The 25,500-nt window shown below is 36.4% G+C and overlaps 2 long non-coding RNA genes across 6 annotated transcripts; both read right to left on the bottom strand.

Moving 5' to 3' along the window:
* Positions 1-16,996: 16,996 nt before the first annotated feature.
* Positions 16,997-18,263, bottom strand: LOC118485385. Its single transcript, XR_004875838.1, has 3 exons — positions 18,099-18,263; positions 17,893-18,025; positions 16,997-17,488 (listed from the first exon to the last, which is right to left on the bottom strand). It is a non-coding gene; the product is annotated as an uncharacterized LOC118485385 (long non-coding RNA).
* A 1-nt stretch (position 18,264) lies between these two features.
* Positions 18,265-24,396, bottom strand: LOC118485384. 5 transcript variants are annotated; one of them, XR_004875836.1, is made up of 9 exons: positions 24,285-24,396; positions 23,338-24,082; positions 22,940-23,070; positions 22,505-22,581; positions 22,015-22,422; positions 21,785-21,925; positions 18,970-21,097; positions 18,809-18,878; positions 18,265-18,408 (listed from the first exon to the last, which is right to left on the bottom strand). It is a non-coding gene; the product is annotated as an uncharacterized LOC118485384 (long non-coding RNA). The 5 variants fall into 5 exon arrangements; XR_004875834.1 differs by having other exon boundaries at positions 18,809-19,478; positions 21,002-21,097; XR_004875837.1 differs by having other exon boundaries at positions 18,809-19,142; positions 21,002-21,097.
* Positions 24,397-25,500: the final 1,104 nt, after the last annotated feature.

The following is a 25,500-nucleotide window of genomic DNA, read 5'->3' as shown; positions in this document are numbered from 1 at the left end:
CGTCATCCTCACGCTTCCTCTTTTCGCTATCAGCATTCCTCAACGATCTCTGCCTCACTGCATCCAGCGTGAGAGACAGAGATATATCTGCCACGGATCTGAAGGTAGCAGGCCTAGAAGCCTTCACGCTTGCTTTTATTTCTGGGGCCAAACCCCCAATGAAGCACGCGATCCGTTTGGGTTCCGGTGTTACAAGATACGGAACCAATCTCGACAGAGTGTTGAAAGTTGTGAGATATGCCTGGCAATCCAGGTTCTTCATGACCAACGATAAGAAGTCGGACTCTATCTTCTCAACCTCGTGCTGAGGGCAATAATTTTCCTTGATGAGAGCAATAAATTCCTCCCATGTCATACTATACAAAACAGCCTTCCCAGAGGCTTGAACCAGAGATCTCCACCACGCTAGGGCTTCACCTTTGAACGACTGTGAAACAAACTTCACCATGTCTCTCTCAGCACAACCACCGATGTCCACAACAGTATCCATCTCGTCTAACCAGGTCATACAATCCACCGCGCCCTTTTCCCCAGTAAAATCTCGGGGTTTGCAAGAGACGAAGTACTTATACGTTCAACCCCTGGCGCGAGGTGCATCATCGACCACTTTCTTCTTAGGGTGGACGCTATTCTCATTGGATGAGTGTCTATCGTCGTCCTTCTTAGGCTTAGACGGAGTCGAGGGTGGTTTGTTGTGAGATTTAGAGTGGGTTTTTGGCTTTGAGTGTGGTGTAGATAGGGTTCTGCTTCGGGACTCAGTGTATTCTTCGTACTGTCGATCCGAGGCTGCCTTAACAGCGTCGTCTACTAGAGCTTTCAATTATGCGCCCGTTATATGAATATGTGAGCGTTATCATTGTCATCCTCCTTCGAATGACTATTAACTCCACTTGGTTCAGCCATTGTAACTCGAATCTGCTACAGAAGATAATGACAAAGTTTTATTTAGGAGTTTATTATGGAATTGTCTTTTATGGCAATTCATTAACCAAGGTAAACATAGACCATATTTGGTTAATTTGTTACTCACTGTTATTTAGGATTTGAATATACTTATCCTATTTACAAATAATATAGTTTGTGGCACAAAAGCCTAGTCACAAGGACGTTTTTATAATATAAGCCGGGATTACAGAGAATCAAGGCATGAAGGTTTGAACCGTAGTCCTTTTACCTTTTCTGACAGGGAGTCATAGACTACAACTGTCTTTTGTCTTACATGTCAGTAAGTATGGCCCGTAGGCACTTCATCACTAATGGATGTTTGATAATTGGTCATCTTTATTGACGACTTAACCCTTGATTTACAAATCATTAATTTGGGTTTTGGAATCCTTTGAAGGATTCTTTTATAAGAATGACGCGTGTGATTATAACAAATCACATTTGCCAAGAATGCTAACATACCTACAGAGGTTAACAGGAATCTAAATCTTTTAATCAGGTCTTACCATCTTGGCCAGGTCTTATAATGACACCAGGCTAGGTTTCACCATTAAGATTCTTTGGTAGGCAGATTAATTTAAAAAGGAATGATTTTTGATTTATTTCATATAATAATGTATTAAAATGACAAAAATGAAATTTATAAACTTCACATTCCATTAATCATAATAATGCTTACACACTGCCCTAAACGAGACTTTTTTAATAGACAATTACCTACGCAGAGGTTTACAGAAAAACAAGTCCACGCAGGGACTAATACAAGGATAGATGTTCGCACAGGGACTAAAAGATAAGTCCACGCAGGGACTGAAAAGCAATTGTCCACGCAGGGACTAAATACGACAGATGTCCTCGTAGGGGCTAAAATACTCAAAACAAATGTCCTCGCCGGGACTTGATTGTATTAGTAAATACTATAGTACATAAAGAGACTAATGATCTCGTTTCTTCCTCCCTTTTAGTAGGTCTGCTAGGCCTTTAAGGAATCCACGATTACTTTTACGTTCTTGCTCAAAGTCTCGTTCCACTCGGTTTAGACGGTGGAGGATTTCTTCTTGCTCCGGTGGAGAAAAAAACGTGGCTGCTGCGACGGCTGCTGAACCGGAGGTCTAGGAGGTGCTGGATACCCATGAGCTGAGTAATCTGGTCTCCAAAGGTTTCCATAAGGTCTGTCGGGATGGAGGGCATTGTAATTAGCCGCTACCACATATGGGTCGGCATCATAATTATAGTTGTAGTGCGTGTGAGTCGGCTGCTCAAACGAGTTGTACGCGGTGGAACCGGCGTACGCTGGTATCGGATTGTCATAGCCGAATGGTGGCGGAGGTGGTGCAACTGGTGCAGAATTCACCTCTGCAGGGTGACCAGAAGGTTCCCCTAACTGTGGTTCTTCAGGCACTGGCGGAAAGTGACTTGCACTCGAGTGGCGAGGGGTGCTAAAGTGGAATTCCCCTCCTCGGGTGGACATCCGCGCGCCTGATCTCCTACGCCTTGGCGGATCAGGAGGTGCTTGCTGAACTGGTGGCGGAGGAGGCGGTGGCGTAACCGCCACGAAACGCGAATCCTCGGAAGGATCCTGTTGCTGCTGCTGCTCATGAGGTGAGAAGTGGTGATAAGGTGTGAAGTACCAATCACACTGGTTAAACCTCGCCTGGTAACTGTCGGGACCTTGATATGGTGTTCCATGGAAGGATGACCCATCAGAGATCTCGATTGGATGGTTGGGAGTACCTCTTGCAGGTTCTATGGGATCCGTGTCTTCATCCATATCTACCGCATTATCTTCGGAGAAATGGTCTTCAGGTCCTAAAGGGTTATAACCTATTGGTTCCTGGACATAATCAGCCGGGTTGAACTGGCCCTGAAAGAAAGGAGTAGGGTCTCCATAGGAACGGTGCGAAGCAGATCGCTGGAGAGGTATAAGCGAAGGTTGAGGGTTACTGGGATTGTTTCCGAATCTAGTCCAAAAGAGTGACGGTATGAAGGTGTCGAACTGTGTGAGGTAGACCGTCTTGCTGGCTCAAAGAGGTTTCTTCTACGTCTCTGAGGTTCTTCGCTCCTCGTGCTGGAAGGAGCTCGCATGTTCGAAGGTCCGGCCTCGTGATCATTATAAGTAGTGATCGGCCCTTTGCCTCTTCCTCCTCTTCTAATTGCTGGTGGCATAATTCCTGCTTAACAAATCTTTAAATCACAATAAACAATAAAAGACAAACTGGAATAACAAATTCGAATTTGTCCTATGTTCTTGTCTAGACTCAAGTATGTGCAATTGTGTCATTGAGATTAAACACATAAGGATAGTGTTTAATTCACTCAACGTTGGCTCTGATACCAACCTGTCACACCCCGATTTCCACGTGTATCACCGGTGGGCCCGGTGGGGGATTACCGTGACGTAGTTGGCAACAATATAGTCAAACCACATAATATATAAATGCACAGCGGAAGCATAAAGATAAATTATATTTCAACCACTGATTGTAATATCTAAGTATCACGAGTAGTCGAAACAAATCCACAGGGGATCAAAATAAAGTATAAAATATTGTTCAATAGATATTGGCATCCCAAGCTTGTGAGACTCTAACGATGCTAAGGAGTGGCCAGCCTATTACGAGTAGAACCTGCATTAATCTTTTTGGGGAAAATACGTCAGTTTACACTGGTAAATACATTCAACCGACACTTTTGTAAAATGTTTAATAAAAATTGATTTGAATGCACATGGCACAAACTCTTTATAACTTGGGATAATTCATAATTAAATCTTGTAAAAGAATTACATGTTCACTATGCGTTCGGTCGCCAGGATCGTGCCGGGTTTAAGGTTAATAGACACGCCACAAAGCATAAAGCCGTGGCGGGAAAACCAACGGTTATACCTTTAAATAATATAGACACAATGCTGGGTGTACGCCTACACCCGCGTGCCGAGGTCGTGGCCATTTCGTAAAATGATGCCAAGGATATCCGAGACATGGTCATTAAGCTCCCAAAGGCGTAAAGCCAACAAAACCAATTTTTAAATGGGTCACATTGAAATCACCCGACTACTAATGAGTTGGGGTCAATTGCCCGACCAAGCGGTATTTTAAATACCGTAACCCAAGCCCGTATAACGGAAAATAAGTTAAAAGTATTTACCTGAGCAAGTAATATCCTTAATAAACAAATGCAAGTTTCTTTTACTGGTCTCCTACTCTGGAACGAAGGTTTAAACAACCTATTAGAATCCTAACGGGTCTTTAATTTAGCCTTAGCTTAGACTGGTCAGTTTCAAAGGATATTTACGGTTTAATCGCGTGAAAGGCGAAAACCGGGAATGGAATGTGATTCGGACCCAACAAGTTTGAATACTTGTTTTATATGGGTAATATAACCACACTCTGGATTTTGAGGTCAAAACAATAAGGTTTGACCCGTTTCAGCTAGTTTATGTAAACTAGTTACATAAACCGAACCGTGCGCACAAAAGGCGTAACGGGTAACCGTAAGAGTCCTACACAAGTTTCCTAAGTCAATATGCTTTAAATCGGTTGTGGTATCAGTAGGATACCTTCCATAATGCCCGTAACGAGTTTAAATCCATTATATGCCCCGTAGGGGTATTTCGGTCATTTTAAAGATTATAAAAGAGGTTTCTGAGTTCTACAGGAAATCTGAGTTTTCCGAACAGTTTATAAAGTCCAAAATACTCTATTTATTATTTAAAATCAGTAGCAACTGGAATCGGGTCAAAATACCTTGTAGAACTCAAGTTATGCTCGAAAAGGGTATATTCGGTATTTACCGAACCAATGCCATAACCGCGGGTTATGAGCAGGTTAAAAATAATTAAAAATCTTTAAAAATTCCAAAATATTATTTTACATCAGAGTGTAAAAGGTTTGGTGCCGAAATTTGGGTTTAGATAGGCTTTATGCTAAATGCGCCGTTTAATTACTAAAGTTTTCGTAATTGCGCTATTTAGCATAACTCTTATTCTAGACCTCGGATTGACGTGAAATTTTAGGGACATGCTTAGAAATTAGTAACTAAGGTTATTGTCCTTTCACATATTCAAAATTCTCGTTTTATAGTAAAAAGGGCGTTACGGTCAACTTTTAAGCATTTAACGGAAATGTGCTAAAGACTTGGACAAACAACGAACCGGTCACAGAGGGTTAAACCATCATGTAACCTGGTCCTAAGAGAGTCCTAAGGCATATCTAACTCATACCAAAACGGGTCAGAACTGAAGTCAAAGCAAAAGTCAAAGTTTTGCGACTTTCGGTTCCGAACCGGGTCAAAACAGTAAATGGTCGGATCAAACAAGCTTAGACTAGTTAATATACTTATTATCATGTTATATGAGTGTTAAAACAGGTTACACGCTATCTACATTACTGATTATGCATAAAATCGCAAAATAGCATTCTGTTGACTTTTTCTAAGCAAGTTTGACTCGACATTCGGACTAGTTAGAGTGGGAATCAGAGGGTGCCCTTTCAGGGGTTTGAAGCCCACATGATTACCATCATATAACTACCTTTGATTCGACAAACCACTGGACCATTTGTGATTTATCGTAAAGTCAATCGTTAATTACGAGGGATTGACTTTTAGGCTATAACTAAGCAAAAACTAAACCACAAAGGATTTGGCAAACTTACAGAAGTGTGGTCACGACCAGAGATGTTAGAAGAGTGCTCTTGAGCTCCAGAAGTGATCAAGAAAGCAGGTTTGAGGTGTGGTTACAATGTGCACAACTTATGGCCTTTTATAGTGAAAATGGAAGCACAAGATCATCACAACTAAGGCTACAAGGGCTCCTTGATCATCAACATGTGTCCCTGGGTGCTAGGGGACGTTTAGGGGGTGCCCATGCTCTCATAATGGCATTCTAAGGCGGTTAAAATAGCAAACAGTGAACCTGTCCCCGTATTCTGCATCTGGCGCCTTGACGCGGCCCGCGTGAAGGATCAGGCTACCCTTACGCGGGTCGCCTGGATCCTATTGTTAGCAAACGAATCTGCACATGGCTCGTGGCCCGCGTAAGATCACTTGCATCTCTAACGCGGGTCGCTTGAGACTTGATTTTCAAGATTTTCAAATCTTTTGCCATTATTGCCCTGGCCTTTCGGTTTCGAAGGGGTAACTTGCGTTTTGGGCCTCGTTTATTTATGAATAAGGGCCTCGTGACTTTTACCCGTGCCGTTAAGTCCCCGGTTAGTTTAATTACTATCCGAAAACCCTAACTTTTATTGTTGACGCTTCTAACCCCTCGCATACGAAATTGATCATAACTTTCTCGTTTTAAAACGGAACTTCGTGAAATTTATATAGTATATTCTAGTGAGCATAATTTACTGTTACAAAGCCTCGGGTATATTAAAGGGTCACTCAGAGGTATAAGTTAAACAAGTTGACACAATTAACCCCTGTAGTTTGTAATCTCTCACTTTCTTCCGTATTTTGTTCCGTACGTTCCATGATTCATTCGTTTGAAGGTACGAGCATCATTTAGGGTTACTTTACAGTATATTTATCCCTCGTTGACATTTTTAACCCTCGAATTTACATACTTTCCATGTTTGTCAACTTTAGTCCTTTATTCAGTATTTAACACCACGTGTAAACTCAAGACACGTGTCAATACATTATTGGACGCAAAATTTCGAGGTGTTACATTCAGAGAACAGATTTGATGATGCGATCACAGATTGTGGAAAATAGTGGGGTAGTCATGATACCTATGCAGAATGTTTATCATCTGGGTTATCTGACTATTAATGGGCCTTAAAGTAAAATCCGCAATGATGAAAAACTGACGTTTGAGGGCCAAAATGTGATATTTTCGGTATAGTCAAGTTTTTCAGTGAACAGAAAGGACTGAATTGCCTAATTTGAGGGAATTCAGTGGTAAGACATCAGAATTTGCAAAAATGAGGGGGAATAAAAAATTCATAGAATATATTGAAATTCCGGCATTTTTGAAATTCGTGACAATGCAATAGTATTCGGGTGGTTCCGATTTCTGATTGTTTGGGGATGCATAGGATCTGGATTTGTGAGTTCGTGATCATAGGAAGTTTAGACTCTACAGATCAGGGTCTGATTGATATCTTAGGGTTTGAGTCCCGGGTCTTCGTCAAGCCGGTCAGCAGGATTAGCGCCAGGAGATGCAACTATATTGTGGATACTTATAAGATATCACAACATTGTGATAGTCTAAAGTGTCAGAATGGTTAATCTTCGACCAGATGAATTGTTTTTCGGACTAACCGCCGGTGAAGATGTTTGTTGATTAAGTTGTTGTTGGAACTAGCGGAGAAGACTATACATCTGTTATCGTGACTGAAGAGGAAGAATGTGAATTTGATCGTGGAAGAATGTTTCTAAGATCTGAATACGTTACCAGATGATTTGTTATCCGATGAAGATTTGCTGATTGTGGAGATTACCGTTTACATTGATCAATCATTCAGGAGTGTGCTTAAAGGTGATCACGGAAAACAGGATTTCAGATTTTTGTGGGTATTCATAAACTTGAAGTTTATCGGTGAAGTGTTCGAAGTTTTTATCAATTTTCGGTTGGGTTTTTGAAGATTAGATGATTGAGTAGGCGGAATACGCTATGGAGCTAAAATGGTATATCGAAAACCGAACACGGAGGTGCTTAAAGCCGAAACAGAGAAACAGCATTGATTAATTTCAAGTTGGTGATTAATCGTGAAGATTGCAGTACAACAAATCAGAGGAGGTCGGGAACCGTGCAAACAAAGACCTGAAGATTTATTTCAAGGGGAATTTATGCATAATAAAGATAATGCAAGCCCGAATCATCAATCAAGGGGGATTCGATCGAAGATTTCAAGATGCCTAATTGAAGTTGAAGAATATTCAAGACACGGCTCTAGGTTTTCAAAGTTCAAGATTCGACAGTGACGGCCAAGGGGGAATCTAATGGTGCATATTTTGTATGTCCGCCATTATGCGAATAGGCTAGATAGAGCGTGTGTTGAATATTGTATAGATTAGTGTGAATACGTGCCGGAATGTTTATGTTAAAGCCCATTCGCACGAGATGAGCCCACTCGTCCTAGGTGCTTTTAGACGAATGGGCATTGCCTATAAATATAGGACTTGGGCTTCTCATTTGAGAAGTTTTGGAGTTCCCAAAGGGGAAACGCTGGCGAAATTTCTCCAGAATTTCACCAGCTTGTAAAAGATGTAAACTCTTTCGGTATGAATGAAACAAGCCTTCAACCTATGATTATTCTACTTCTACTCCTTTCTTATTAATAATATTCTACCGAATCGGTTCTATAGGGGCCAAAACTCCGTCAAACCCGCGCGGATCTTGGAATCTCAACAAGCCACATGACAATGTTCCACCGGAGATGTTGAGAAGACTATACATCTGTTATCGTGACTGAAGAGGAAGAATGTGAATTTGATCATGGAAGAATGTTTCTAAGATCTGAATACGTTACCAGATGATTTGTTATCCGATGAAGATTTGCTGATTGTGGAGATTACCGTTTACATTGATCAATCATTCAGGAGTGTGCTTAAAGGTGATCACGGAAAACAGGATTTCAGATTTTTGTGGGTATTCATAAACTTGAAGTTTATCGGTGAAGTGTTCGAAGTTTCTATCAATTTTCGGTTGGGTTTTTGAAGATTAGATGATTGAGCAGGCGGAATACGCTATGGAGCTTGTAGGATCGTGTCTCGACCCGAACGAGTCGTTCAGAGGATATTCTATCAAATACAGATGCGGAAAATATGTATTTGACTTAGGAACAGCTAGCGAATCACTTTAAACTTCTACTTGTATTGATTTCTGACAATGTACATTCAAATCTGGATCCGACAGCACTTCGGTACGAGTTACAAGACTCTCCTCTCTGTTTCGCTTCAATGACCACTATTTATAGGTCATGAGGTTTCGCTTGATTGTACATGCCATACAAGCGAAACCTCCAACTTGACATTCAAGCGAAACTAACAATGGCATACAAGCGGAACCTTTATGTCCCTTGAAGTGAAACCTATTACAAACACCTATACAATCTCCTGTTTTCTAGTAAAACGTGCCCTGAACTAACAAACTAAGACTAAGACTCAATCCAAGACGAAGTCAACAGATGTAGTGTACCAACAGACTCCCCCTCAGATGTTGACGGAGTCGTCCATCGAGTCACAACAAAGCTGTGTCTTCACATCTTCAGTCTTGATCAGTCTCTGGGCTTCTCTCTCTCTCTATCTTCATTTCTCACCAACAGACTCCCTCACTTTGATGTTGACATCTTTTGAGTTCCTCAGCTCCATCATGCATTCCCCCTCAAATAATGACTTTTCCTGCACAAAACTCTACCACAAACATAAGTTTTATGACAAACAATTAAGAATTTAGACATCATTTGAAACTTATCATAAACAATTCAATCAATCAGATACTGATGAACCACTTGAGATTTGTATTATTTTATCAAAATATCACAATCTCCCAAACCATCTGTTCATCATGTTTAGCATTTAGAATTTTGAACATCAGCTTTTCAATATCATTCGTCGAAAATCTTTTTGACTTTTTCAAAATTTATGCTAAAACACACCAAAAATCTTTTTGGATTTTCTGAAAGAAAATAAATGCAGAAATGAACTATTTACAGACAATATTTTTGTGAGTTTGTGTAAGAGGATCATATCAGTTTTGAGACATATCACTAACATCGTTAAGCTTCAATTCATTTTAAGTTCTAAACATTTTACCTAGATTGTCAGTATACTGATCCACTTAAATTTTCACACAAAGTTCAATCGATTCGAGATATGATATTAATGTTTTAGAAACTTAAACTTAATTGCGTATCACTCCACTCAAATATACTCCTGTATCCAGATCCCAATATTCAGTCTTACAGGTGAGTATACCACAAATGATATATGTAAAGGGGTAATGTGCGAGGGCCGTGAGAGCTCAGGTCGATACTTCCGTATACGCAGAGAGATGACGGCTTCGACTTTTGGTGGGTCCCCTTTAGAGGATCTTTTATTACAACATCAAAGATTATCAATTTTATTGTTTAATCAAATTGCTGAGGGCGAGCTTGTATTTTAAAGCTTTTTGCAGAAAGTATTATCCGGGGACTAGGTCAGTACTTCCATACAGCAGAAGTCCCGGGATAATACCCCAGATATCACTGAGTATAAAGACCTAGTATTTCAGAATACGGTACCCTTCAAACAAGATTTCGGGGGTTACCCATATATTCAAGAATAGTTACCCACAAATCAAGCAAGTTTGAATTAGGTTTATATCTCGTTTCAATTTACTAAATGTGCAAAAACCTACTGACACATCCGCAGTAAGATTGTTTATCACTTTTAAACTTTCCAATTCTTTAGCATGTTGTGATAGTCCACTGATGTACTATCATTTCCTCTTTTTCACAACAAAACTCATTTTTGATTTTATCATGTTTTTGGCTTTTTCAAATTTTCTAATGTTTTTGGATTTTCTGAAATTTTCTACTCCCCCTAAAATGCAAACACATTAACGAAAATAAGAAAACAAACTGTACAGAAACATGACAACCGATATTAAATCACATCAATTCGCCATTCACTTGGCATAAACAATCAGAACTCCCCCTATCAACAAACTATTTTCCCATTTAGATTTCAAAACACTTAAGTTTGTTTTAATCAAAATGGTTTTTCCGGAAAATAAGTTTAGTTGATTTTACCACTTGTAGGTATATCAATAATAGATTCGGGGATGTGGTTCATCATCTTGTCTTCCAACCAGATGTAGGAAAATACAAGTACAAATTAATGTCCTTGATTTACCATTTGCAAAGATGCATAATCAAATCTCCTAACCACTTGTAATTATGGCCAACACATACCACTAGCATGCAAACACAAACAAACCTTTTACCGTTTGAATGATTGATGTTACCGAATAAAACTCAAGAAAGATGCCGACTCATGCTCCACGCTTACCAACCTGGGAGCTCCGGCAAGTCCTGAGACTTACTGTTCATAATATGTACCCAGTCACAAACCAGGGATGGTTCAACCTTTTCTTTCTTTGTTTTCTTCTCATAAAATTCTTTAACCCCTTTGACTTTTCGATCAATCATCTTTCCAAAGATATGTTTTACCTTGGGGTTAAAGACCTTCTCAGCATCAAATTCCTGTTTATCATTATAAAATTGGTTAGAAATTTCAATTTTACCAATTTTCTTTTTATAATTTTCAGCCCGACATGATGGAAACTCCTCATCATTAACAATCGGAACCCAGTTTTCAACTTTTACATCAGCTTCACATTTTGAAACAACTTGTGGCTCAACTGATTTTATGGAATCAGTTTCATCGCCCGAAGATAGCTCCTCTGATTTTGTCCCATCAGAATCATCGCTAGAGCTTTCACCAACCTTCTTAACAACCCATTTCTGGTTGTCAGATTTGGCTCTCTTCTTGTAAAACTTGTTCGAACTCTACCAATTTCAAATGTAGAATCTTTAAACAATTTTGTTCTATCAACTGGTGGTTCAAACTCAACTACTTTCTCTTGGAGTTTACGAAATACTCCCTGTTTTGATTGTATTGCCTTAGAACAATCTTTGGCAATATGTCCAATAGTGTTGCATCGGAAACAGGTTCTCGTATCTGTATTCTCCTCAGCCATCTTCTTCAATTCATCTTGCTTCTTTGCAAGAAATTCATTGTTTGACTGTCTCCAGAAATCTTTCTTTTCTTCTTCCTCGGATGACGTTCCTGAAACAAATGACATTTTGGATTTAAAATCACGAACATATTTTTCATTTTTCTGTTTTTCTGTAGGAGTAAAACCTAACCCTTTCTTTTTGAAATTACCGTTATGATTTGATTTCTTTTGGAAACCTGAACCAGAACTGTAGTTCTTTTTCTTGTTCAATCTTTGTTGCACTCTTGAAGTGTAAGGTCTTGGTTTTTCATTAAGACATAAGTCTTTTATTTCAGAAATATTAATTTCTGTGAGTTTAAAAACCTTGTTTATCAATTCAGTTTTGACACCTCTTATTGGAAATTCTTCATCAGAATATAATTTGTCAGAATCATTCAAAGTGTAAGCAACTTTAAACAATCCATCATCCAAATTAGATTTTGATAACAGAAACTTTCTATCATAAACTATTTTGTCCTGTTTTTCTGTTTAAAATGTTGTGCTTGACTCAGACTTTGACCCTGACGCGGACTCCGACTTTGACTCCTCAATGTCATCATTTTCTAACACATGATCCACGAGTTTCTTCATCAATTGAGACTGTTGATCAGTGGCGGAACAGTTCTAAACTGATGTAACAATAAGCGAAACTACCTTGTACACTCAAGCGGAACTATGAACTGACCGAATAAGCGGAACCTATTCACGAGCATTTTTGACCCATTTTTAATGTGAATTTTAACACCAAACTTTCCAGGGTTTGTCTATACACTTTTACACACAATCCATGAAATTTTGAACTGATTTTGACTGGTGAAAATTTCTGAGCTGAAGAAAGAAGATGTAGAAGTGAGAAATCTTGATGAATTCCAGCTATTCTCTGCAGAACTCCTCCTCCTGAAGCTCTGATACCAATTGTAGGATCGTGTCTCGACCCGAACGAGTCGTTCAGAGGATATTCTATCAAATACAGATGCGGAAAATAAGTATTTGACTTAGGAACAGCTAGCAAATCACTTTAAACTTCTACTTGTATTGATTTCTGACAATGTACATTCAAATCTCGATCCGGCAGCACTTCGGTACGAGTTACAAGACTCTCCTCTCTGTTTCGCTTCAATGACCACTATTTATAGGTCATGAGGTTTCGCTTGATTGTACATGCCATACAAGCGAAACCTCCAACTTGATATTCAATCGAAACTAACAATGGCATACAAGCGGAACCTTTATGTCCCTTGAAGCGAAACCTATTACAAACACCTATACAATCTCCTGTTTTCTAGTAAAACGTGCCCTGAACTAACAAACTAAGACTAAGACTCGATCCAAGACGAAGTCAACAGATGTAGTGCACCAACAGAGCTAAAATGGTATATCGAAAACTGAACGCGGAGGTGGTTAAAGCCGAAACAGAGAAGCAGCATTGATTAATTTCAAGTTGGTGATTAATCGTGAAGATTGCAATACAACAAATCAGAGGAGGTCGGGAACCGTGCAAACAAAGACCTAAAGATTTATTTCAAGGGGAATTTGTGCATAGTAAAGATAATGCAAGCCCGAATCATCAATCAAGGGGGATTCGATCGAAGATTTCAAGATGCCTAATTGAAGTTGAAGAATATTCAAGACACGGCTCTAGGTTTTCAAAGTTCAAGATTCGACAATGACGGCCAAGGGGGAATCTAATGGTGCATATTTTGTATGTCCGCCATTATGCGAATAGGCTAGATAGAGCGTGTGTTGAATATTGTATAGATTAGTGTGAATACGTGCCGGAATGTTTATGTTAAAGCCCATTCGCACGAGATGAGCCCCCTCGTCCTAGGTGCTTTCAGACGAATGGGCATTGCCTATAAATATAGGACTTGGGCTTCTCATTTGAGAAGTTTTGGAGTTCCCAGAGGGGAAACGCTGGCGAAATTTCTCCAGAATTTCACCAGCTTGTAAAAGATGTAAACTCTTTCGGTATGAATGAAACAAGCATTCAACCTATGATTATTCTACTTCTACTCCTTTCTTATCAATAATATTCTACCGAATCGGTTCTATAGGGGCCAAAACTCCGTCAAACCCGCGCGGATCTTGGAATCTCAACAAGCCACACGACAATGTTCCACCGGAGATGTTGGAAATCACACTAGCTTGAAAACGCGAGATCGCAAAAAAAAAATATATATATATATATAATTGGCTATGTAATCTCTAAATTTTTTTTACTAGTTTTAATTTTATGTATTGTCTTTTTTTTTCAATTTAGTTTAATGTAATGACTTTATTTAATTGGTTATGTTTTATTTATTTTGTTTAAATACATAATTTAAATTAAAAAAAAATAGTTTACCTCTACCTAAGAGAGATGACCACCACTTTTGTTTTTAGACAAAAGGACACTTAGGAGAGGGGAGTTGACATGGCTATAGATGATTGGGTAGGTGAAAAGTTTACTTCTTCCCATGAGGTGACCCCTTTCACCCTAAAGGATGGTCATCTCTCTTGGGTAGAGGTAAACTTTTTTTTATATATAAATTAGCACTAGGTGTACACCCGTGTGAACACACGGGTTTGTTCTAATAACAATCGGAATCAAATGCTAAAAAAATATTATAACATATTATTTAAATTTTTGTGTTTAGTTACATATCTTTATAAAACAATGTTAAAGATAGTTTGTTTTAGTCTACATGTTTGATAAGCATGACCTAATTTTATGTTGTGTGATAACTTCTTATATATGACATTAATTTATTTTGACACATTGTTAGTGTAAAATTCAGTAAAGGTCCATTGTTATTGTATAATTCGATAATACTAAAAACAGATTATAATATATGATTTAAATTCTTTGCATTTAGTTACATATCTTTATAAAACAATGTTAATGAAATTATGTGTTAGTGTACATGGTTGATATACAAATAAGCTAAGTACTTGGTAATATGTTGTCTAAAATGAAAACATGAACTAATATGTTGTTTAAAATGAATACATATCTTTATAAAATGTCTTTTTTATACCCTCAAATCTTAATGATAAACATATATGATTAGAACATTCACACTTCTCAATAAAATCATTTTCATCTTCTCTCAAGTCCCAAAACACAGAACTTCATCTTCATCTTCAACCATCTTCATCGGATCATCTTCATCTTCATCGAAATCATCTTCATCGGAATCATCTTCCTCTTCTGTAATCTCCACCGATCATCAGCTTCATCTTCATCTTCATCATCTTCATCTTCTATAACAATCGAAGGTAATATCACATACCTAAAACATGATTGACACTATGTTTTTGATATGCTAGAATGTAACAGGTTTTGTGTGAAAATATTGTTTGATTCTTGTGGGTTTTTATCTCGGGTATCAAAACAGAGGTTTGGGTTTTGTTTATTATGAAGGTTTGTTTTAGGTTTTATATGAAAATATTGTTTGATTCTTGTGGGTTTTTGTCTCGGGTATCAAAACAGAGGTTTTGTTTGATTCTTGTGGTTTTGTCTCGGGTAGCAAAACAGAGGTTTTGAATGTGTTTTCGGTTCCTCATATGAGATCAACTGTGTTTTGGTTTTGATTCTTGTGGGTTTTTGTCTCGGGTATCAATTGAGTATATTGTTCAAAATGTATCATTGATTTCTATAGTTTCAGATCTCATGTGATCATTTGGCTGATTCTTGTGTGTTTTTCTCTAAAAACAATTAGAGCACAGATCTAGGTTGTTTATTGAAACTATGATACTTGTGGGTTTTAATTTCTGAATCAAATGCGAAGAAACAAATGATGGAAATTGATAAAGCGCATCAGTGTGTAGTTATTTGAACACATCAATATTGATACTTGAAATGTGAAAATTGATTTTTTGTTATTTGAGAATTGTTTAAAAAGATGAACTAAATCAGAATTAAATTTTATACAAATGAACTGATCGGATCAGTTTCGGATTGATGTGTTCGTCATATTGATTTTTGGTTTGATTCGATGATATGTGTTCCTCATATTGGTCATTTGAATGTGTTTATATTGGTCATTTGAGAATTGTTTAATAAGATGAACTAAATCAGAATTAAATTTTATACAAATGAACTGATCGGATCAGTTTCGGATTGATGTGTTCCTCATATTGATTTTTGGTTTGATTCGATGATATGGGTTCCTCATATTGGTCATTTGAATGTGTTTATATTGGTAATTTGAATGTGTTTTATTGTACAGAATGGCTGCGGATGTAAAGATATGCAAAAAACCAAGCACGAAGGCGAGAACACTTGACAACCTCCTAGAAGATGGTGCGGTGCACATAAGGAAGTAATTGATCAGAACGATCAATTGTATATGAATGAATATAACCCCAGTGGCAGATATGTAATTAGCGAGCTCTGGAATTTCAAGGAAAATCGAAGAGCTACACTGGGGTTATATTCATTCATATATGAATGAATATAACCCAAGTGGTAGATATGTAATTACCTACACTGGGATTATATTCATTCATATCTGCTACATTCCAAAGTGCACCCATCAGCAAGGATCCACAATTGCTTGTGGTGATACGACATTTTGTCTCTGTATTGTATGTTACGGTCTTTTGTTATCGAGTCTGTAAGTCCTGTCAAGTCTACGAAGTTGGTATGACGTGTTTTCTCTATATTGTATGTATTAAAACTTTACATTTAATTTTAGATTGCATTTATTTAAAAAAGATTTGATTATTAGATTGCATTTATTATATTTAATATACAATTTAAGCTTTAATTTTTCTCAAAAAATTATTTGTTGAGGTTTGATATAGAAATAATCTAAGTAATTGATAATATGTTGTCTACAAATCCGATTATTAATCATTTCTAAATGTTTTCTAACCATTTGTATCTAAAAATCAGATTATTAATCATTTCTTCATGTTTTCTAACCATTTGTGTCTAAGTAACCCGAACAACATGCCATATACTTGTATATAGACATGTATGCAAAGGCAATGTCATTTTATTGCCCACTATGCCGTCGATCGCCTAAAACCACTTGGAATGCCCTGCCAAAGTATAGATACCATGATTGCATATCGAACAACAAACGCAAAGCTGATTTTAAGGAACCTTTGCTTTAGTTAATGCATCATCTTTTATCTTTTACGTTTTTAAAGACACTCGCATTCTAAGAAAAGCATAACAATTATATTTCTTAAACTGAGTTTGTATTTTTTTTCATGTCTAACTGGGATATAAGATGTGGCCATAAGCATCAGTATCACTAATAAGAAGAAAATAACCAAAATTCTGCTAAAGTATAAAATTTCAAAATTTGACAAATCAAAACAAACTCTTAAATAATAAGTCAAGAAGTCGAACACATACAAAAGAGAAATATTGATCATGGTGTTTTCACTTCCATGTTTATAAACTTGCATATTTTTTTCTATTACATATCAAATTAGACTCTACATACAAAACATGGAATAGAGATAACCTTTAACATACCCTAAAAATACCTTAGGAACTCACAATTTGTAAACTATGATTCAACCCGAAAACCGACCCAGAATCATTTAAGCATGGCTTCCTCTTTCTGAACTGTTTTGGCAGCCGCAACCATCGCTTATAACGGTTGTTTAGACACCATTACCAGTCCCAAAACTGTACCTAATTGCATGTTGTTGGTATTCCTTTTCTTGTTTTGTTATGGTACTCGTTACCCCTACTATCCAATGTTATTTGACCACTGTTTACAGCATCGAGGCACCACCCACGCAGCCACAAACAACCCCAATCGCTGCTGCCCCAACACAAGGATTTGCTCCAGAAACCGTAGGGCGCATGACAATATGGTCTGGTTCGCTGCACTTTTATAACAAAGTCCTTATGTTAGTTTTTCAGTTATAATTAAATCTCCTTTTACTACACCATTACCTAAGTTTTTAGCACATGAATGAATAAAATTTCGTTCAAAAAGTTCAAACTAACACACTTAATACTCCAATCAATTCTTAATGTTAAACTATGTTTATAATAATAATAAACGATGTTAAAGCTATATATGGGGTATGTCAGTCAAAATTCAATAATCTCAGCATGTACCCTATGATAGAGATTCATTATCTCTATAACTTATCAGTTTATATTCTACAAACTCTTAGCGACCAATTGGGATGAATTTCATTTTAGAACGAAGATAACTAAAAGGTTTAACTTTATCACAATTATAATTAACTCATGATTAATAACAGTTTTAAAATCTAACCATTACCTTGAACCTAATGACTTTCATGCCAAGATCCAGGGATGTTTGGGATACTTAGCAGCAACCTTTCGTACAATATCGTAGGAAAACCCAAACAGTGTTTCTGGCTTTGGTGCAGCCTTTCTTGCATTGTCAATGTCTGCAAAAAACCTAAATCAGAAAGATTGGAAATAAAATTTAAAATGGGTAAATATAATAAACCTGCCACTTACGTAGATTCAGGCCATCCTCATTCATAATGCTTTTTCCTAATGTTTTCTTTGCTTTTTAGGGGGAAGATGGGTGCTTCTCTCCATAGGGCATACAAAGCACAGATTGTTGGCGGAAGCCCGCCAAATTTAACATATAAAGTTTTTTTATATGTTAAATATGGCGGGCTGCCGCCAACAACCTGTGTTTTGTATGCCCTAGGAGAGAAGCACCTATGTTCCCCTTAAAAAGCAAAGAACACATTAGATTTTTGGATTTGATGTTTTTCGATGCTGAAAGGTCATTAGTGATGACTGTGTGATCATGCTTTACCTGAGAACAAATGCACCAAGTTAAGCTCAAGGTTTTTCAACTTGATCAAATGTCACTTATACCCTTTAAAAAAGACCTTGTTCGTTTTTTGCACGCCCTGTTCGTTTTTTTTAATGTTGAAACAACGTTAAAACCTAAAACCCTATGCTGAAGTGTTGTTTTTTGCACCTGATTGGGCCGAGGCATCGCCTCAAAACGCTTCACGTGTTTTGACGCTTCAGAGCAAATAAAACGTTTTGCCAAACGGTGAACACTTTAAGCGAGCTTAATGCGCGCTTTTTTAAACTAAGTTTCCAACACAAGAAAACTACACAATTGTTTTATTCTATTTTTTACTATTTTCTTCTTTAGCACATTAAATGTAATAATTGAATGTGATAAGAAAAGCAGTGTGACTTACAGGAAGTGACTCCCATATGGCTTCATCAGTCAAATGTTCTTCATTTACTGGAAGTAACGCCTTGCACATTCTGTACACATTACAAATCTTGTTTTCAGATTATAGGGTTACTTATTTCAATATTCATTTACAAAATCACCCACAAATAAAACTAAAGCGACCTAATGGTCGGACCATCGGTTCCCCTTCAATAATCAGATTAACAAACTTAGAATCTTGTACTACAATTACTGTGTAGGTCTCAGTTGATATGGAAGCAACCATAACAGAGGATACTCAATGGTATTTAATGCTCGGACCATCGGTTCCCCTTCAACAATAACTTGAGGTAAGCCTACAACAGGAAACAACACGTCATAAACCCAAAATTTTAACCAAATTTTAATGAAACAACACGTCATAAACCCAAAATTTTAACCAACCAGTAGCAATCTTGGATAAAAGAAACTGGTAAAACTAAAATTGCAAAATTATGAAAGCAGTGAAACTTTGAATATTCAATAATAAACCATAGTATTACAAAATTATGATTTAGAAAAATAATAAAAATTAAAAATTAAACATTACAATTAACACTTAATAGAATATCTCGTTCTCTCGCCTTCTTCCATGCAATTTCGTTTTTTGTTTTAATTTGTAGATCAGCTAGCATATCACAGGTCTTCTGATCCTGTTTCAGCAAATTTGTAATAAACTCTTCTGCTTTTTGTTTAAACTCTATTGGAGTAGAAGAGGCAACTTCATCTAGCAGTGCAATGCTACTCCAGGTTTGCTTATAATATTTATCACTAACAATAGCAACCTTTTGGTTGAGTTCTTCAGCGTTTCTTTGTTCTTGGAGTGACCAGGTTGAAAATTCGATTTTAAGATCAGTGGTATCGGACCAGTGGTAGAAGGTTTTCCTTGCCATTTAGGAAGAATGTAAGTGTTTTTGGACAATTTGTTTTAGGATGAATGTTTTTTTTTTAAACTGAAGTGTTGATGTTTTCAAGTAAAATAATAATGATGCTTTATAGTGTTTAAAATCTTTGATAGAGAAAATGAAGAGACATCTCATAATTATGATAACCTTTTTTTGAAGGTTTCAATTTTGTTCCTTGGTTTTCTACATATTTAATTTTACTTGTTTTCCCATGAAAACTCATTTTTCAAAGGTTTTGCATTAAAATGCTTAATAGGATAACTGAACAGACAATTCCCATATACACGTTTTTTACTCTTAAATCATTAAATGTACATGGTTTTTAAGTATAAATGTTAATTTAATGTTTGCCTTTAAAGCTGACCTTTGGCCTGTTACATATAGTATATAATAGCATTGCCAATAAATTTTTTTTTCATCAAAACAGATTCATTCAGTGAAACAAAAGTGCAACTATTATTGTTTTGCCTTTGTTCTTATAAATATATTAGAATGGAGTCATATACTTCTGCAAAATCTGACGATTTCAAGCAACGCTTTATTAAACAAATCGAAGACCAAGTTTTGGCTGATAGATCTACTCTTCATGAGTTGAAGAGGTGTTTTAACGGACTGGAACTTGGTCTGCTGACAAGAGACCAAGTTTCGAGGGACTTGAGGGCAATGCCGACTACTTCCGTTCGTGACCTGTGTGTTGCGAGTAATATAGAATGTGGAGAAAGAGATCTGGAGTTCATGAGAAAGATCAATGAGATACACAGAGAGGTTCAGTGCTCCATGGAGTTGAAGTTAAAGTTCCTTGATTCTTGCAATTAGAGTTAGATGTCTCTGATTAGTTTTCTTTTTTATATGTAATTGCTACTTTCTTAATACTTCATATTTTATAAGTATTATTTTTTTTATCACATTTTAGTTTTATATCTTAACATTGTTGTTTGGTACCATGGATGATCTGTTTAATGTTCATTTATGTGCTGACTTTAACAATTTTGGAAGCGAAACAGTTTCAACAAACACGGGTAACTTTTTCCTTAATTTTAATTAAATTAAGATTATTTGGTACTTGTAGATATTCTGGGGCTAAAGTCAAAAGCTACATTAGGGACAACAGCACTCAATATGGTACTCTTACAGACTCAAGTGTAGTTGTTTGATCAATTGATTCTAATGTTTTATTAGCATTTTATTGATTCTTTGTTAGTTACATTTGATGATGATCATATGAATAGTTAAGATCTATGAAAAACTTCAATTCAACGAAAGTTAAATACCTTTTCAAGCTGATGTATAAAATTACTTCTACAAACTTCAATTCGATTATACCTCGGTCACACAGCCACCACAACTTCCAGTCGTTCCCAGCTCTCCTGCAGAATCAAAACTTAATTAGGCATTTAATCAAAAACTTAATGAACACAATTCAAAGAACAATTCTGCCTTGTCCTGTATCTGACCATGATGTGCACATTATACAAGATTAAGTACTTACATGACAGTTAATTTATACAAGATTGTTTGCTATGTTGTATATATTCTAGGGCTAAAGTCGAAAGGTCCATTGGTGGCAGCAGCACTCAATATGCTAGTCTTATAAACTCAAGTTTATATCTTTTAATATATGTTCGGTTATTTAACAACATATTTTGATAACAAACGAAGGTGAACACGAAAATAATTTTATAGCCCTGAGATTAGAAAAAGACGTATAACAGGCAAGAAAGTAATTTTATGAAACCATGTTGAGGTAAAATGAGGAAAACAACCGTGTAGTCATTTAAGATGATTTTCGTCCTAATTTACAGCAAAAAGATGACAATAAAAACCCTAATGAAGGCTACCTTCAACCTAAATAATCCTAGAAATCAACCTAAAACAGTCTACAACACCCAAAAATTAGAGTTTATACTATGCGCCTTGCTTAAAAAAGCCCTCGGAAACACACAAACAGATTCAAACTGAAACTAAGTTACAACATAGCAATATTGAACTTCTACTCTAATCACATTGTTTTACACCATGAATGACAATATAAAGTTTATGCTTAAGATACATACCAGAAGTCTTTACGATAGAACAACCATTAGTTGTTGGAAACATGAAGCTTTGACCTATCAAAAAGTTTGATGGTTGTTTTGGTATCTCCAATGGCCTAACTACACTTTCAAGCCATTCAATAGCTTTAAACCTTGTCATAGCTACAAAAAATGAAAAAAAAAAATCAAATAATCAACAACATTTCTATTGTTTTGTTAGAAAGAATTTGAAGGCAAAATTTAAATTATACCTGCTCCTTGGACTTTCCTTGAAGGTAGAGTAACACTAAACAATACCGTTTCAAACTTTAGCGAAAACAACACTAAAGGATACTGTTTCGTAATTATGACATCAGCGAGGACTACATAGCATACATGAGAAGTTGACACGTAGCCAATTCTATGTCATTATCTAAGCTCCCTTAATAGATAACATCATGTTCAAGATAACCTCTTTCGTGTTCATGTGAGCAAGAAGAGAGAAAGACACAAAGGATGTGTCAAACACAGTTCACATGATACGGATTTGACACCTGAACCTGTATCATCTGAACTATGTTTCACACCTCCTTTGTGTCTTCCTCTCTTCTTGCTCACATGAACACGAAAGAGCTTATCTTGAACATGAGTAATGACACAGCTGTCTTCTACCTCCATCGCTAGATTCAAAGGGCAAATATGGTCAAAATCAACAAAGACAAGATTAATAATATTTTTTGTTTTGAATGTGATGGTTCATACCTTTAAGATGAAATCTGAATTATGATGTCATGCAGAAAGGTCGGATTTATGATGTCATCGAATCCTATGTGGCATACCTAATATCATGACACGTAATCAAAGTGAGGTCAGCTTCTAAGCTCGTTTTATAGATAGTAAAGATGTTAGTTTGTCTAGAATAACATAAATATTTAATCTCAGGTACTTGAAACAGCCAATGAAACTGTCGAATCGTATTTAGGTTAAAGTTATAATTCGGTTAGTCTGGTTAGTAAAATTTTAGGACAGGGATTAAGACCAACAAAAAAAAAAGAAAGAAAAAAAGAAAGAAATAATACGAGCAGCTAATTTTAGACGAATCAATGAAGTGGGTCCTGAAATTAGGGAGGAATAAACCGAAAAAACAAAACTCAATATTGCAAATTTATGAGCAAGTAATGAAAGAAATAAGCTTACCATTTGACCTTGTTTAGCAATTTTCTTGATTTCTACGATTAGTTTCTTTTCTTGCGTCTGCAAACCTTGCCTCTCTCTTTCTATTTCTCTAATAGATTTATCTATCATTCTCTTGTTCTCCCGCAGAAGTTCTGCAATTACCAACCATTTGGGTCAAAACTAAATATTCTTTCCAACTGTATAAATAAGAGCTGTCTTTTGTCATTCTCTATGCCAACTGTTCCGTATGTAGAATGTCAATAATTTCAAATAAAAACTGAATATAACGGGTCATTCTTGTTTGTGTAAGTACTTTACTCGCAACTTTTGTTTACGAAACAACCTAAAAATAACAACAATGAGGACAGTGGACAATAGGGCAAAGAAAAGACGATAAGTGGTGAGTTTGGAGGTGATACCTTGCTGTCAAGTACAGCATTGCTGTCGTCTTCATCATTGACTCCGCTGTTCTAGAATCGGACGACAAATAACATTGACTCGTCGCCTTTTGACTATCTGAAATTGAGAGCTAGAACTTCACGGGTTTTATATCCCTGCCATGGACATGGTCTGAGTTGCAGACGCGTCTGCCTGACCGCCCGAGCTGCAGGCGGAAGTAGAGGGTGTAGGTCCCACATGGAAAAGGAAACTCCACCTCACCGTCGACTTCAAACCACCAAATCTGCTGAACACATGCATACCGAACAGAATCTAGATAACAATAATGAAAAATCCAATTCGTTTGTCATTTATCGTAATCATTTCTTGTGATTTTAGGCCACAATATATATTTTTTTCAAGGTATGCATGAACCACAAATACAAAAAGAAAGACAACCCTCATTTCAGATTCTTCTACAGTTTAATCCCAACATTTCAATACATATAATTCATTCATCAAGATTTCAATAAAAATAACTTCAGAACCCTACAATCTTTAATTTTCACCTTAATATATAGTGTAGCCAAACAGGTAGATACTAAACAAAACCCTAATTAAGCAAAGACATCAAGGCAGATTTTTATGACAGAAAACAAAACCCTCGTTTCAACAGATCTGTCTGTGGTCTGAATTCAACACTGATTAAAGTGAGATTTCATACCTGATTGCTTGTATTGTCTGGATTGTATGTGATTCAATCAGAAGGAAAACGCTTCTTGATACCTAGGGTTTTTAGAAAAGAAGTGATTTGTGGTTAGAAACAGCTGTGTGGCCGAAATAAAACCATATTCATCATCATCATCATCATCATCACGATTTAACCCTATTTTTCCAACAAACTCAACTGAAATCATCATCATCAATTTACCGAGTTGATATTGAAGAAAAGAATTAATAGAAACTACATACACACACGTACACAAACCTGTTGAGTAAATTAGAGATATGTGAAGATGAAGTTGTGTTTATGTTACTTGCAGACAACCGGATCGAAGATGTTCTTCTGAGTTGAAGAGAGAGAGAGAGGTGTGAAGATTATGTTTTCAATTTTGAAAAAAAAATGAGCTGGACTATATTTAATTGAGAGAGAATAAAAGATTAAAATTACCATTTGAATTTGATTTTTGAAATTCCCTCCTAAAAACTCTGACCTTGTTTTCAATTTTGAAATATAGATAGTTATATTTAATTTTAAAGGTGGAGGTTGAAATTATGACATCAGCGTTATGACATCAGCGGAGTCTATGTGGCATCCAATGTGGCATATCTAAGAAGATGACACATAAGCAAAGTGAGGTCATGCTCTAAGCTCCTTTTATAGTATAGATAGATTAATGAATAAAACATATTTTAACAAATAAAACATATTTTTAACAAAAATAAAACTACAATAAATTAAAAAAAAAGATAACATTAAATTAAAAATAAATAAAATTATGTATGAATTGTGAGTTTAGAAATAAGAAAATGGGATAGTGAGAATTTGGTATGAATTGTTTGAGATAAATTGTGATTTAGTATGAATTGTTGGGTTTATATAGTGTAAAATTGTGATTTTTTTTTAAAAGCCAACGGTCATAAACGTTCAAAAAGGCATCCCCGACGTTCAAATAATCAAGCAGTGACTAATCTCTGATTTCACTCAACCACCCGCGGTAAAAACCATCGAGGGCGGTGTTCCCCACGCGGTAAAGAGGTTCACCGCTACCTTTACCGCATCCACCCCTTACACCCTTATCACAAGGTAATTTGAGATTAGAATTTCGTCAAAACTAGTTACAAACTTACAAAGAGAAAAATATATCTTTTATTCGCTTTTACATGATTGATTTAGTAGCATCTTATATGAAATTGATTATCAATTTTAACTCAAACTATTAGAAATTAAATTTATATATAAATATAAGATTCTATTACTATTTATTCAAGTCACAATAATCAATCAATATTCTTATATATCCAATAATTAAATAAGAAAATGAGTTAATTACATTACGGAGACAAGACAATCAAGTGATTGAATACCATTCGTGCCACCAATATCTCTTATCACTTATCAGGGTTTTGTTGGCGACCTTTCACGAGTTAGTGGTTAACAATTTGACAACTCCTTCCTAAAAAAGGTACACATCAAGATAATG

The sequence above is a fragment of the Helianthus annuus genome, chromosome 13 (assembly GCF_002127325.2).
Source record: "Helianthus annuus cultivar XRQ/B chromosome 13, HanXRQr2.0-SUNRISE, whole genome shotgun sequence".
NCBI lineage: Eukaryota > Viridiplantae > Streptophyta > Magnoliopsida > Asterales > Asteraceae > Helianthus > Helianthus annuus.
This window is presented reverse-complemented; position numbering and strand designations above follow the sequence as displayed.